This window comes from Eumetopias jubatus, unplaced genomic scaffold (genome assembly GCF_037043125.1).
Source record: "Eumetopias jubatus isolate StellerSeaLion01/CBP00866 unplaced genomic scaffold, mEumJub1_p1.0 scaffold_3, whole genome shotgun sequence".
Classification (NCBI taxonomy): Eukaryota; Metazoa; Chordata; class Mammalia; order Carnivora; family Otariidae; genus Eumetopias; species Eumetopias jubatus.
The window spans coordinates 52046066-52058915 of NW_028274809.1; the positions used below are offsets into that span (position 1 = coordinate 52046066).

The 12850-nt window shown below is 39.7% G+C and overlaps 1 long non-coding RNA gene across 1 annotated transcript in view; it reads right to left on the bottom strand.

Annotated features, from left to right (window-relative positions):
- The window catches only part of LOC114223351 (uncharacterized), a 53109-nt gene that overhangs the window by 33671 nt on the left and 6588 nt on the right, over nucleotides 1–12850 (bottom strand). The gene's annotated exons all lie outside the window — the stretch shown is intronic.

The following is a 12850-nucleotide window of genomic DNA, read 5'->3' on the forward strand; positions in this document are numbered from 1 at the left end:
TATCATTTATAGGCACACCTCAGAGATATTGCTGGTTCAGTTCCAGATTACTGCAATATAGTGCATATTGCCATAAAGTGAGTCAAATAAGTTTTTTGGTTTCCCACTAGATGTAAAAGTTATATTTACACTATACTGTAGTCTATTAAGTGTGTAGTACCATTAGGCTAAAAAAAATGTATGTGCCTTAAAAAATACTTTGTTGCTAAAAAAAATGCTATCATCTGTACTTTCAGAGAGTTATCTCTTTGCTGGTAGAGGGTCTTGCCTCAGTGTTGACAGTTTGCTGACTGATCAGGGTGCCGGTTGCTAAAGGTTAGAGAGGCTGTGGCAGTTTCTTAAAATAAGACAACAATAAAGTTTGCTGCATCAGTGGACTCTTCCTTTTACAAACAACCTCTCTGTAGCATCTGATGCTGTTTGATAGCATTGTACCCAGCTTCTATCAAAACTGGAGTCAATCCTCTCAAACCCTGCTGCTGCTTTATCCACTAAGTTTATATAATATTCTAAATCCTTTGTTGTCATATCAACAATTTTCACAGCATCTTCACCAGTAGATTCCATCTCAGGAAATCACTCTTTGCTCAACCATAAGAAGCAACTCCTCATCCATTAAAGTTTGATCATGAGATGGCAGCAATTCAGTCACATCTTCAGGCTCCACTTCTAATTCTAGTTCTCTTGCTGTTTCTACCACATCTGCCGTCACCTTATCCGCTGAAGTGTTGAATCCCTCCAAGTCATCCATGAGGGTTGGAATCAACTTCTTTCAAAGTCCTGTTAATATTGATATTTTGACCTCTTCTCATAAACCACAAGTGTTTTTAATGGCATCCAGAATGGTAAATCCTTTCCAGGAGGTTTTCAATTTACTTTGCTCAGATCCATCAGAAGAATCACTATCTGTCGCACTATTTTGTATAGCCTTACAAAATGTATTTCTTAATAATACAACTTGAAGGTCAAAATTACTCCTTGACTCGTGGGCTACAGCAAGGATGTTGAGTTAGCAGGCATGATAACAACATTGATCTTGTTATGCATCTCCATCAGAGCTCTTAGGTGACCAGGTACATTGTCAATGAGCAGTGATAGTTTGAAAGGAATCTTTTTTTTCCTGAGAAGTAGGTCTAAACAGTGGGCTAAAAATATTAGTAAATCATGTTGTAAACAGATGTGCTGTTATCTAGGCTTGGTTGTTTCATTTACAGAGCACAGACAGAGTAGATTTAGCATAATTCTTAAGGTCCTGAAGATTTGGGGGCTGACCAATGAGCACTGGCTTCAACTTACAGTAACCAGCTATGTTAGCCCTTAACAAGAGAGTCAGCCTGTTCTTTGAAGCTTTGAAGCCAAAGCATTGACTTCTCCTCTCTAGCTATGAAAGTCCTAGATGGCATCTTCTTCCAATAGAAGGCTGTTTTATCTACATTGAACATCTGCTGTTTCTGTGTAGCCACCTTTATTAATTATCCTGTCTAGATCTGGAGAACTTCCTGCAGCTTCTACATCAGCGCTTGCTGCTTCCCCTTGCACTTTTATGTTACAGAAATGGCTTCTTTCCCTAAACCTCATGAACCAGGCTTGCTAGCTTCCAACTTGTCTTCTGCAGTTTCCTCACCTCTCTCAGCCTTCAGAGAATTGAAGAGAGTTAGGGCCTTGCCCTGAATTAGGCTTTGGCTCAAGGGAATGTTGTGGCTGGCTTGATCTTCTATCCAGACCATTGAAGCTTTCTCCATATTGCCAATAAGACTCTTTAGCTCTCTTATTATTTGTGTGTACCCTGCAGTAACATGTTTCATTTCCTTCAAGAAACTTTCCTTTGCATTCACAACGTAGCTGTTGGTGCAAGAGGCCTACCTTTTGGCCCATCTCGGTTTTTGATGTGCCTTCCTCACTAAGCTTAACCATTTTTACCTTTTGACTTAAAGTGAAAGATGTGTAACTCTCCCTTTCACTTGAACACTTAGAGGCCATTGTAGGATTTCTAACTGGCCTAATTTCAATATTTCTGTGTATCAGGGAATAGGGAGGACTGAGGAGAGGGAAAGAAGGAATGTCGGGTCAGTGGTACAGTCAGAACATACACAACATTTATTGGTTAAGTTCGCCATCTTACATGGGTGCAGTTTGTGATGCCTCAAAACAATTACTGTAGTGGGATGCCTGGGTGGCTCAGTCAGTTAAGTGTCAGGTAATGGCTCAGGTCCTGATCCCAGGGTCCTGGGATAGAGTCCCACATCGGGCTCCTTGCTCAGCAGGGAGCCTGCTTCTCCCTCTGCCTGCCACTCCCCCTGCTTGCGCTCTCTCTCTAATAAATAAATAAAATTTTTTTTTTTTTATTTATTTGAGAGAGAGAGAACGAGAGATAGAAAGCACAAGAGGGAAGAGGGTCAGAGGGAGAAGCAGACTCCCCGCCGAGCAGGAAGCCCGACGTGGGACCCGATCCCGGGACTCCAGGATCATGACCTGAGCCGAAGGCAGTCGCTTAACCAACTGAGCCACCCAGGGGCCCAATAAATAAAATCTTTAAAAAAAATTACAGTAGTAACATCAAAGATCCCTGATCATAGGTCACCATAACAAATTTAATAATAATGAAAAAGTTTGAAGTATTGTGAGAATTATCAAAATGTGATAGAGACACAAAATGAGCAAATGTTGTTGGAAAAATAGTGCCAGTAGACTTGCTCAATGGCAGGTTGCTACAAGCCTTCAATTAAAAAAAAATTTTTTTAAAAGAAAAGAAAAAAATTATCTGTGAAGCTCAGTAAAGCAGAGAGCAAAAAATGAGGTACTAAAATAAGAAATACAAATGGAATGGATTTGAGGTTAGATATGATAGTTTAATTTTTGACAAGTTGATCTTGAGGTATTTATGAGACTTCTTAGTGAAGAAGCACTATAGGCAGATGAGGAAGTAGACCTGAAAGCTTAGGGCAAAGATCTAGGCTCAAAATATATTCTTGAGAATCCTGAAGCTACAGATGGTGACTGAGGCCCTAAGAATGATGAATTCACTGAGGGACAATGAGAGAAAAGCAGCCTTTGAAGAGCCATAGCCCTGAAGAGCGCCAGCATTTAAAAAAAGAAAAAAGTGTAGGATAAAGAGATGAGGTAGAAGATTGCAGGGGCATGGAAGCATCAGCAAAAAGAAGTCTCAAGAAAAGGTCAGCATTTTTAAATACTACTAAGAGCCTGAGTACGATAAAGGCAGGGAGCTGCACAATAGATTTAGCAATAAGGTTGTGCTGTTCACATTCTGTTTGCCTCCATCCCTCTTCAACTTGTTTCACACCCAGAAGTTTGTCATATGAATGACCTCAATGAACTTTATGCCTTCTATCTTCTGTTTGAGTTAAACCAATGGTGAGCACTGGCAGGGGGAGAAGGAGGAAATAAGGGAGGAGAATGAATGGAGACATTTTCCCCTCAGCTTCTTCTTTATGGATTAGCTGCAGGCTATGCATTCCTTGACCAAAGGTCACAGTTCCTGTCAGGCAGGTGGCTTTGCTTACCCCTTTTGGGCTAGGGTGGGCAAGAGCTTCCTGCATTGTTTAACTCTGGAATATTGTGCCATCTCTTGAGGGTTCACTATACTCCCTCAAAGGACTTTAATCTCTTTATGACATTCTCTCCAAATTATTCCAACTTGAATGTCCCACCTCTTTCCTACTGGAATCTTGATTGACACAAGGGTCATTTGTGACTTTGGTGAGAGTCCTTTCAGGGGTGTGGTGAAGGCAGAAGCCAGATTACTGGGTGGATCAAAGAGTAGATGGGAGATGAGGAAGAGGAAAGGGCAAGTAGAGTATTCTTTCAAAAAGGTTAGCTGTCAAAGGATACAGAGGGGAAGGGATAGGGGCCACAGAAAAAGATATGGAGAGGTTTTATGTATTTTTCTTTTTATGTTGGGAAGACTTGAAATAATCATTTCATTATTTGTGAAAATAGCTCAGTATAGAAAATGATTTTAAGGATACAGAAAAAGAAAAAAAAAAAAAAGGAAACTAGCAATTGGAGCATGATCCCCTAAGAGGGTGAGAGGAAATAGGACCCCCTTAACAGAAAGGCTAGTCTTTAACAGAAGAGACCCCCTTCCATCATCCTCCTTTCAAGAGGGAAGGAGGAAAGGATGGTTGACCTGTGGGAAGTCTGTAATCCGAATGGGAGATTGAAGGTATTCTACTTTGATGGCTTCTCTTTTCCTCATGAAGCTGAAAGCAAGGTCACCTGATGAAAGTGATAGTAAGTGATGAGGTTGGAGATTTAAGAAGAAAAGAGAAGTTCTGAATATTTTGAAAAAAGGGTGAGGGGGGTTTGTCAGAACTCTCCGAGAACACAGTTGAGTGTGAAAATTTAGGCTGGCACCAATCTGCACGTATGTACGAATTTCTTCCAGAGGCACTGAGTAACATGGGTATTCTTTCAGAAAAGAGGAAGAATTAGATTGGCCAAAGTGGGGTTTTTCTAAGTACTCAGACTGAAGGACAGCAGGAGAAGACAGTCAAGGAATTAGGAAGCAAGTATTTGAAATAATGAAGCATGGAATTTATATGGATAGGCAAGGTAGCAATAGAGAAGAGAGGAGTCAAGAGACTAAATGTCCCGGAAAGACTGAAGACAGATGTGGGGGTGCTAATTGGGTGGGGCTAGTGATCAGAGAGCTGAATGCCCAAGTTTAATATTTCAGTATAGCTCTTCCGAAAGCTGACAAGGTCCCGGATGAAGCCAGGGTGGCTAATGTGGAGAAAATATAAAGGCCATTGGACATGAGGCTTACAGGATTATCCATGGGATGGCTGCCATTCCTCAGGTGATGTCTCCTTTGAATGACCTGAGCTTGATTCTTTTTTATAGTTTGTATATATATTTTATAGAATATAAAAATTATTCTTTTTTATAATTTATAATTCATGCCTCATAACCCATTTATCAAATTACATTATGTCACAAATATACATGGTAATATTTAAATGTGAGAGGGTCATTCTTTACTGTACAATTCAATTCCAGTTTTCTGGGTCAATTAAATCCTTTACTTAAACATATTAACTTCAGAAATGTAGTTTTTTTTTTTTTTTTCAAAAAAGAAAACAGGTGGGTTTCTTAAACCAGGCTGCTCAGAAAAGTTCCTCATTTGGTTTTCTAATTATAAAGCACAGAAGGAAGGTTTGGTTTGAAGTTTTAATTTACCAGAGCTATACAGGATTAGTTTTTCTGCATGCAATCCAGTATTTGACAGTTGTTAAATATTTGCTTTAACCATGAATTTATTTTGAGTACAACACAATTGCACCTAGTATCTCTGCATGACTCTTTCAGGAATTGGCATACACTCATAATATTTAACTAGAACCATGAATGATTTAAAAACAGAAAATGCACAAATTACTGTACTCCCTTGGAAGCACACAAGCTTTGACAGAAAGAATAAAGGGGTTGTGTGAAGAGCTTCAACAATAATTTTTTTTCGAAAAACCTTTTATTTTTATTAGCTTTAAATATATTTAGCTCTTCAGTACAATCTCTTTGGAACACACATTCAAAATCCAGTAATGTGTATCAGGCCTATGAAAATGGGCCTTAACTTTTTCCCTTTTGAAATCATAACAAGTTATTATATAATAATATATGTTACATAGAATTATAAAATATTGACTCATATCTTTTATATTTATAAACATACACACAGATTCATATATATAAGGCATTATGTGCGTGTGTGTGTGTATCAACTTAGATCTGTATATACATATATATATACATACATTCTTATCCTGGTCTTAGTATATAACACTATTAATATTTGTCGAAAAGTTGTGACAGACACATTTTCTTGCCCAGTTTCTTTTGTGACCAATGACTAAATTAGGTGATGGAAAAACGATACAGTAGGTTTCCAGTTCGAAATCAAGAAACGGTGTCTTTTGGTGCCAAGAAAACAGATATGTTCAGCTGAATGAACATGAACTTGGTCACATTAACTTCATGATATCTATCAGCTGTGACAACCATTCAGTCATTCATGAAACATTTACTGAAGGTCCACCGTGTGTTAACCCCTGAAGATAAAGTAAGGTGTGGCATTTGTCCAGTCTGCAGCAGGCGTGTAACTGATCTAGTTACATTTAATGCTTTGTGTATTACCTGTGAAAATGGTGTATATTTACACCAGAAATATTTTTTATGAACCAGTCTATGCTATTACTAAGAATTTAAAAGAAGTTTTAGTAGTTTTTAATTATAAATCACACTGCTTCTCATACATCACTCCTACTTGCATTGTCCTTTTTACAACCCAGAGCACATCTTAACATACATTTGATTATCAGTATTTTCTTCAAAGTTTTACAGATTGATACCGTATTTCATAGCACTTCTCTTGATCCTAAAGGAAAAAGGGGCACTTGCAGTCACCAATATACTACATTATATATAAATGCAAAAACTCTCCATGTCTATGTATATGGGGTGAATTTTAGAAGAAAAATTCTGATAGTCCAACTTTGGGGTTTTGCCTTGATTCATATGTTTTCCCCCTCAACCATTACAGATTATAAATGCTATACATATGACCAAACTCTGAGTATTAAGCAATGAAATCTATTCAAGCATGATTATTGCTTTGTTACCTTTCATAATCTGTAACAATCAAAAATCTTCTGACTCATCAATAATCTTCTGTGATGATACATTTTCTAACCAGGTCTAGGTAAATTAGAGAAGCCAGATTATATAATCTTATATTGATGAAAATGATCAAAACTCTGGCCTAAAGTTTTTTTGTTTAGGGACTATTTGAAATATGTAAGAACTGCTAATAATCTTACTAATTATGCCAATTAGTTTATAAAATACCTGACTTTTTAAAAAAGCCAGTTACATTTTATTTATTTATTTATTTATTTTTAAAGATTTTATTTATTTATTAGAGAGAGAGAGAGTGCTCAAGCAGGAGCAGGGGAGAGCGGCAGGGAGAGGGAGAAGCAGGCTCCCCGCTGAGCAGGGAGTCCAATGCGGGGCTAGATCCCAGGACCCTGAGATCATGACTCGAGCCGAAGGCAGAAGCTTAACCCACTGAACCACCCAGGCGCCCCTCATTACACTTTAAATATCAAAAATTTGGTTATTCATTTGTATATTCACTAAAAACACTTCACAAGATCCTCAAGAATTAAGTAATATTCCTACTACTTCAACACTAGCCACTGTATTATTAAAATAGAGTCAGGTCCCATGGTGGTTCTAGTCAGAGGCTGTATTACTCAGGCCTGGCATGCTTGTTCGAAGGGGAGATGTCTGGGCCTTAGTTCAAAAGATCTGGGATACAGACTAGGAAACTTCATTTTAAAGAAATCATTCCAGGTGATTTTGAAGCATATTCTTAAGTCTCATTCTGATGAAGAGGGTTTTTGAATACATCTTTTTGAAATGTTTATCAGAATGTCATTCTTCTACTTAAAATTATCCAACAGCCCCCCCCCCCCCCGAGTTTAGAAAACTTTCAAATCCTTGGCATAGCTTCTGCCTTCCTGTCTAACCTCATTTGGCCACGCTTTCTCTAATTGGTGAATCTGTGATTTTATTGGCTTGCTCTGCTTCTGAAAGCCAGCAACCTCATAGTGTGCTCAGGGCCTTTGCCTTTGCTGTTCCCTCTGCTTGTATTCTACCTCCCCCATACTTTCTCTTCATTTGGGCCTCAACTCAAGCACCACCTCCTCAGTACACTTTTGTAGACCCCCCCTACCCTGGGATTCTCTATCAAATGCTTCCTACAATTAGCTGAGAAGACAAACCTGGGCCATGTGTAAAATAATGGATTTGTAGGCCTTACCCCAGATGCCATCAATCAGCAGTTCCAGGAGACAAGCTCAGGAAACTGTATTTTTAATAAGCCACCTAGGTGAGTCACTATCAGGCCAATCTGGAAAATTGTACTATCAAGTGTCCTAATTATTACCACAGAGGCTATCACTGTCCAAAAAGAGCTTTGTTTAGGTAAAAGCAGGAACTTTGGGTTGTTCTGAGCTCTGTTCTCAGAAGTTGAATGTGATCTGTTATCTTGTAGAAATTTCTTGACTGAACTAATGACACACGGGTTTAGGGGAAGATCCCAGTCTGGTGTTTACACGGAAGTCATTGGAACTGTTTTTAGGGTTTAACCATAGTTATTAAAGATGGAGTTTAATTTTTAAAGGTTGATGTGAAGTGATTTCAAACTTCTAGCAACAAAATTATTGTAGTTTGATACTAAAATACAAGTCACTTTTCTCCTATACATAGCCCTCTTGGTGGGACTTAAAAGGGCTCCAGTTTGGGGCTTTCTTCTGTCACCATCATCTGGTCAAGAGGAAGCACTAATGCGTCCTTTGTCATAATAAATTCTGGGAGTCCAGACCATTCTCGACTCGGACTCAGCCTCTTCTTCCTGCTTGTCTGTCAGAGCAGCTAGTCTTTTACTTTTAGACATTTCTACGTGTGAGTCTGTGGTCCATGACTTGAGGGGACATAGGTCAAGATCACTGAGTAGTCTTACCAAATTCTCTGCAGCAGGCAGAAAAGAGGGGGATGCACACCCACCCCTACTCTTTAGTGTATAAATTGAGGGGGACAGCTCATAGCACACCACCAATTCCTTCTGAAAAGTTAATTTCTAATCTCCAATATCTCTTTTGACTCCATCAATCCATTTTGTAGACTGTAGATTGGTGGTTAACCAAGAGTGGCAAAACCAACTTGTCCACCTCGTTGAAAAGTCCTGTATAGGTAGTCTAACATCTCCCTTTAGGGAGTCCTGAAGTATTTTTCACTTCTTGTTTTACGAACTCAGCTAAAACTTTAGTAAAGATTCCCAACTTAAAGTCTAATGACTATAATTAGTGCAATGCAGAAAATTCGAATATGGCGACGTGATAGGATGGCTGGACAGTTACTTCAGATTTGATGGTTCAGGAAGGCTTCTCCTGACAAGAATGGCTGAGCCGTGAAAAGATCAGGGAAGAGAGCATTTTGAACAGAGAAAAGAGCTAGTGAAAAAGGTCCTAAGGCAGGAAACAAAATGACTTGAGAAGGTCACGGAACAGCAAACAGGCTAGTATGGGTAGAGAGTGTGGTAATAGGGGAAGACCTAAGTAGCCAGAGGCCAGGACTTGCTTGGTTCTGTAAGCCAGAGAAAGAAGTTTTTAAGTTGATGGATTGGAGGGGGGAGGTAAAAATAAAGAGGAATCAGGGCTAACGCCTCAACATCACCCACTGAGTCCACGCCAGTCATTATAAAGACAAAGGAAAAGTAGAAAAGAAGAACCCTGCCCTCTTATGAGGAAGAGTCATGTAGCTTGACATCAGGCAGAGGCTTTTCAGTTCATGCCACTAAACTTTTGCACAACATTTGGCTACTGGATTATCAAATTTCAATGTCCACTTTCTGAAAATTAAACATTTTATTCAGTCATTTAAAATGCTGAAATTCCTGCAATTTCCTGTGCTCCTTTCTTTGCCACCACCTTGACTGCTCTGGTTCAGAGGCTGCCTCATTGTGTGCTTGAATTTCAGCCAGATTGAGAAGATAAGGGCTTACAAATAGTTTTCTGTGCTTTAAAATGACCTAAACTGTGTAATGGCCAAAAAATGACTCATAGAGGAAAGTTAGGAACTTCATTCTAGATTCTCAAGAGTTGGGAACGCAGAAGAAGGCTGTGAGCATCCTTGGTGCGCGTGTTCTCTCTGAGGCTGCACCTCGTGACCGGAACCAGCAGTAAGAGGAGTGCAAATGTCTATCTTTGGTTAAGTGAATTGGAAGCTAGGATCTGGAGGAAAGCCATGGAGATGAAGGAAACAAGTTCAATTTGTACAAAGAAGTGAAAGCGTGGTGAGTAAAGAGGAAGTCATAAGATTTCATGAGTTCGAGAATCTTTCTTTTCCCCGGGCTTGTCAGAATGTGGCCGAATGAGAAGCCTTGGACTGTAGAAAAAGCTCATGGGACCTGGAGAAGAGATAGAAAGCAGAAATATTGGATGTTGAAACCCTGTTTTGTGGTGTGGTGGTTAAGAGCACGGGCTCTGGAGCTCAATTGCCTGCTTCAAGACCGCTTTCTTCCTAACGAGTTGTACGACCAGCAAGTCACTTACCCCTCTGTGCCTCAATTTCTTAACCTGTGAATGGGAATGATAATGCTCCATACCTCCTAGTGTTGTAAGGATTCAATGAGTGAATATGTACTTAGCACTTAGAATACACCCCACACTATGAAGCACACATCAACATAGTACTGGGCCCTTGGGATCCCACTCAAGGGGCTTTCCCAGGTACACTTGCCAAAATGAGACTGGTGGACAGGGTCCGGTTGCTTCCTCTTTGACAGTTGTGATTTGTATAGATGATCTGTACAGGTGATCTTAAAAGACTAGCACCTCCAAGATGGAACCATTCAGAAGCAAGGCTCACACGGGATAGTGTAGATAAAATGGAAGGCTCAAGTAGGATTATGTTAACCTAGGAGCACAACGACAGACAGGAAACGGAATAGTAAAGTAAGACAGTCTTGGGTAGCCTGGTGAAAGCAAGCAGGAGAGAGCAAAGTTGAAGGAAAGAAGAGTCAAATGGTCAGGCTCAAAGTGAGTAGAACAGAAAGAGTATGAAATCATTTAAAACAGATGATAAGGCAGTGGCCATATTAAATAAATAAACAGATAAATGCGTAGATAAAGGACCTAATTCTTTGAAGAGCTGCTGGTAAGTGAAAAGAATCAGTTTTGGCTACAGAGGTAAATAGGGGAGGGAAAGAGGAATGATGTGTTGAAACTGACAGACTGCTCATTTCAAAAAGATAAAATGTGTTAGAGTGTCACCCATTGAGAGAGAAGCCAGACCCTAGGGAAGTCAGTTCTATCTGTTCTCAAAAAAAAATTCATTGAAATTTGAAGGGTTAATGTGGAAAAGGGTGGTATTAGTGACAGGAGGCTTTTGGTGTTCTTCCTAATACCCAAGGCACAGACCAAACATGCTGCTCCAAGCATAAGGCTAAGATGGTAAATTTGAAAGAAATGGCTAGGAAACGTGTCTAGTTGTGTCTGCCACATCTTTGTGTGCTCAGTTTAAACTGATTCAAGTGAAAAATCCTGGCTGATCAGCTTTCACAGCTGCTTTGCCATAGGGAGTAGCTGCTGCTGGTGCCAAACGAAATACTCACATATGATGGCAACAGGCAGACAGGGTCCAGACATCAGACTCAGAGGGCAGAAAGTGCTAAGCACAGTGGGAAAAGGTGTTTCAGGTTTCTGAATTGGTACTTTTCAAAAAATTTTATTGCATTACTTTTTTCTTGAGGCATAATTGACATACAACATTATATTAGTTTCAGGTGTACAACATAATGATTTGATACTTGTCTATATTGTGCAATTTTCACCACAATAAGTCTAGTTAACATCCATCCCCCTCTGTACACAATTTTTTTTTTGTGAGAAGTTTTAAGATTTATTTTCTTAGCCACTTTCAAATATTCAATACAGTATTATTAACTAGAGTCACCATGCTATGCCTTATATTTCCATGACTTACGCTTTAACTAGAAGTTTGTACCTTTTGACTCCTTCACCCATTTACCCACCCCCAGCTCCCAGCCTCGGGAAATTCTCTATCTGTTCTCCCTATCTATAAGCTTGTTGTTGTTGTTCTTGTTCTTGTTTAGATTCCACGTGTAAGTGAGATCACATAGCATTTGTCTTTCCCGGTCTGACTTATTTCACTCAGCATAATGCCCTCATGTTTACATCGGTACCTTTTTTAAAAGTCAAAGGTAGATAAGCAGAGATGGTGGAAGTATTTGTCAAGTATTTTTGTCATTAAGCCACGAGACACATCAGGCTTGACTGCCTCTCTGCTTGCTTCCACTGGGGCATGAGTTTCCAGGATTAAGTTCTAGGATGTGGTCAAGTGTAGATAAAGCAATGTCATTAATACAGCTACATTCAGCAAAACAGGACACACAGTTCAACCAAGGACAGTAGAGAACTGAAGGACAAACCAAAGAAGCGTTGGCCACTGTTGAAATTATTAAATTCTCAGGCTCCCGGTTTTGTTATCAGCATGGCTAGTAATATTGCAAGGTATCTAGATTTCCCTCCTGGGCATTTAAAGCCAGAACTGGGTTTGGGAGTAGAGATGAATTTAAAAGAAAAAGGGAGCAGGGTGATAGTGGAGGTGGAGTTAGACACCATGTGCTTCGAGAGGCTGAATTTTCCGTAAGGACAGGGAGAGAGATAAGGGAAGATCAAAAACATCACACCCAAGCAGCCAGCAAAGAGAAAAATCTAGGATCAGAAGTGGTGGATCTGCCAGTGGGAGGAAGGGTAGAGGCAGGAGAATAGAGTGCTGTGCGGGATGGCCTGCTGGGTGGGGGTGTCTAGAAATGTCCCCAAAGGCCAAAGGTGTGTAGGTGGAGAGAGCGTACTGGAACAGCTGTGGCTGAACTCCTGGCTGAAGGAAGCTCGTTAAGGGGATAATGTGCTTTGGGACCAAAGTCTGGAGCAAAGACAGACTAGAAAGACATTCAAGAAAAGGTCATCAAGGATTCCTGAGATAGCAAAATCAAAAGGCCAAGATAAGGTAAAAAATCAACAGGCCATCCCATTCTTTTCAAAATTTTTACCCTTGGATTTAACTCTTGTCTACTGAACTAAAGAATTTTAAATATTAGCAAAGCTTTCAGAACTTCTAGTGACTGACCCAGACTTTCCTTGCTCCTCTCACCACACAGTTACATCAGAGGTAATTTTAAATACACATCATTTAGAACAGATTAATGTCTGGTAGAAAGAAATTTGGTCAGCAGGAAACTGATTTT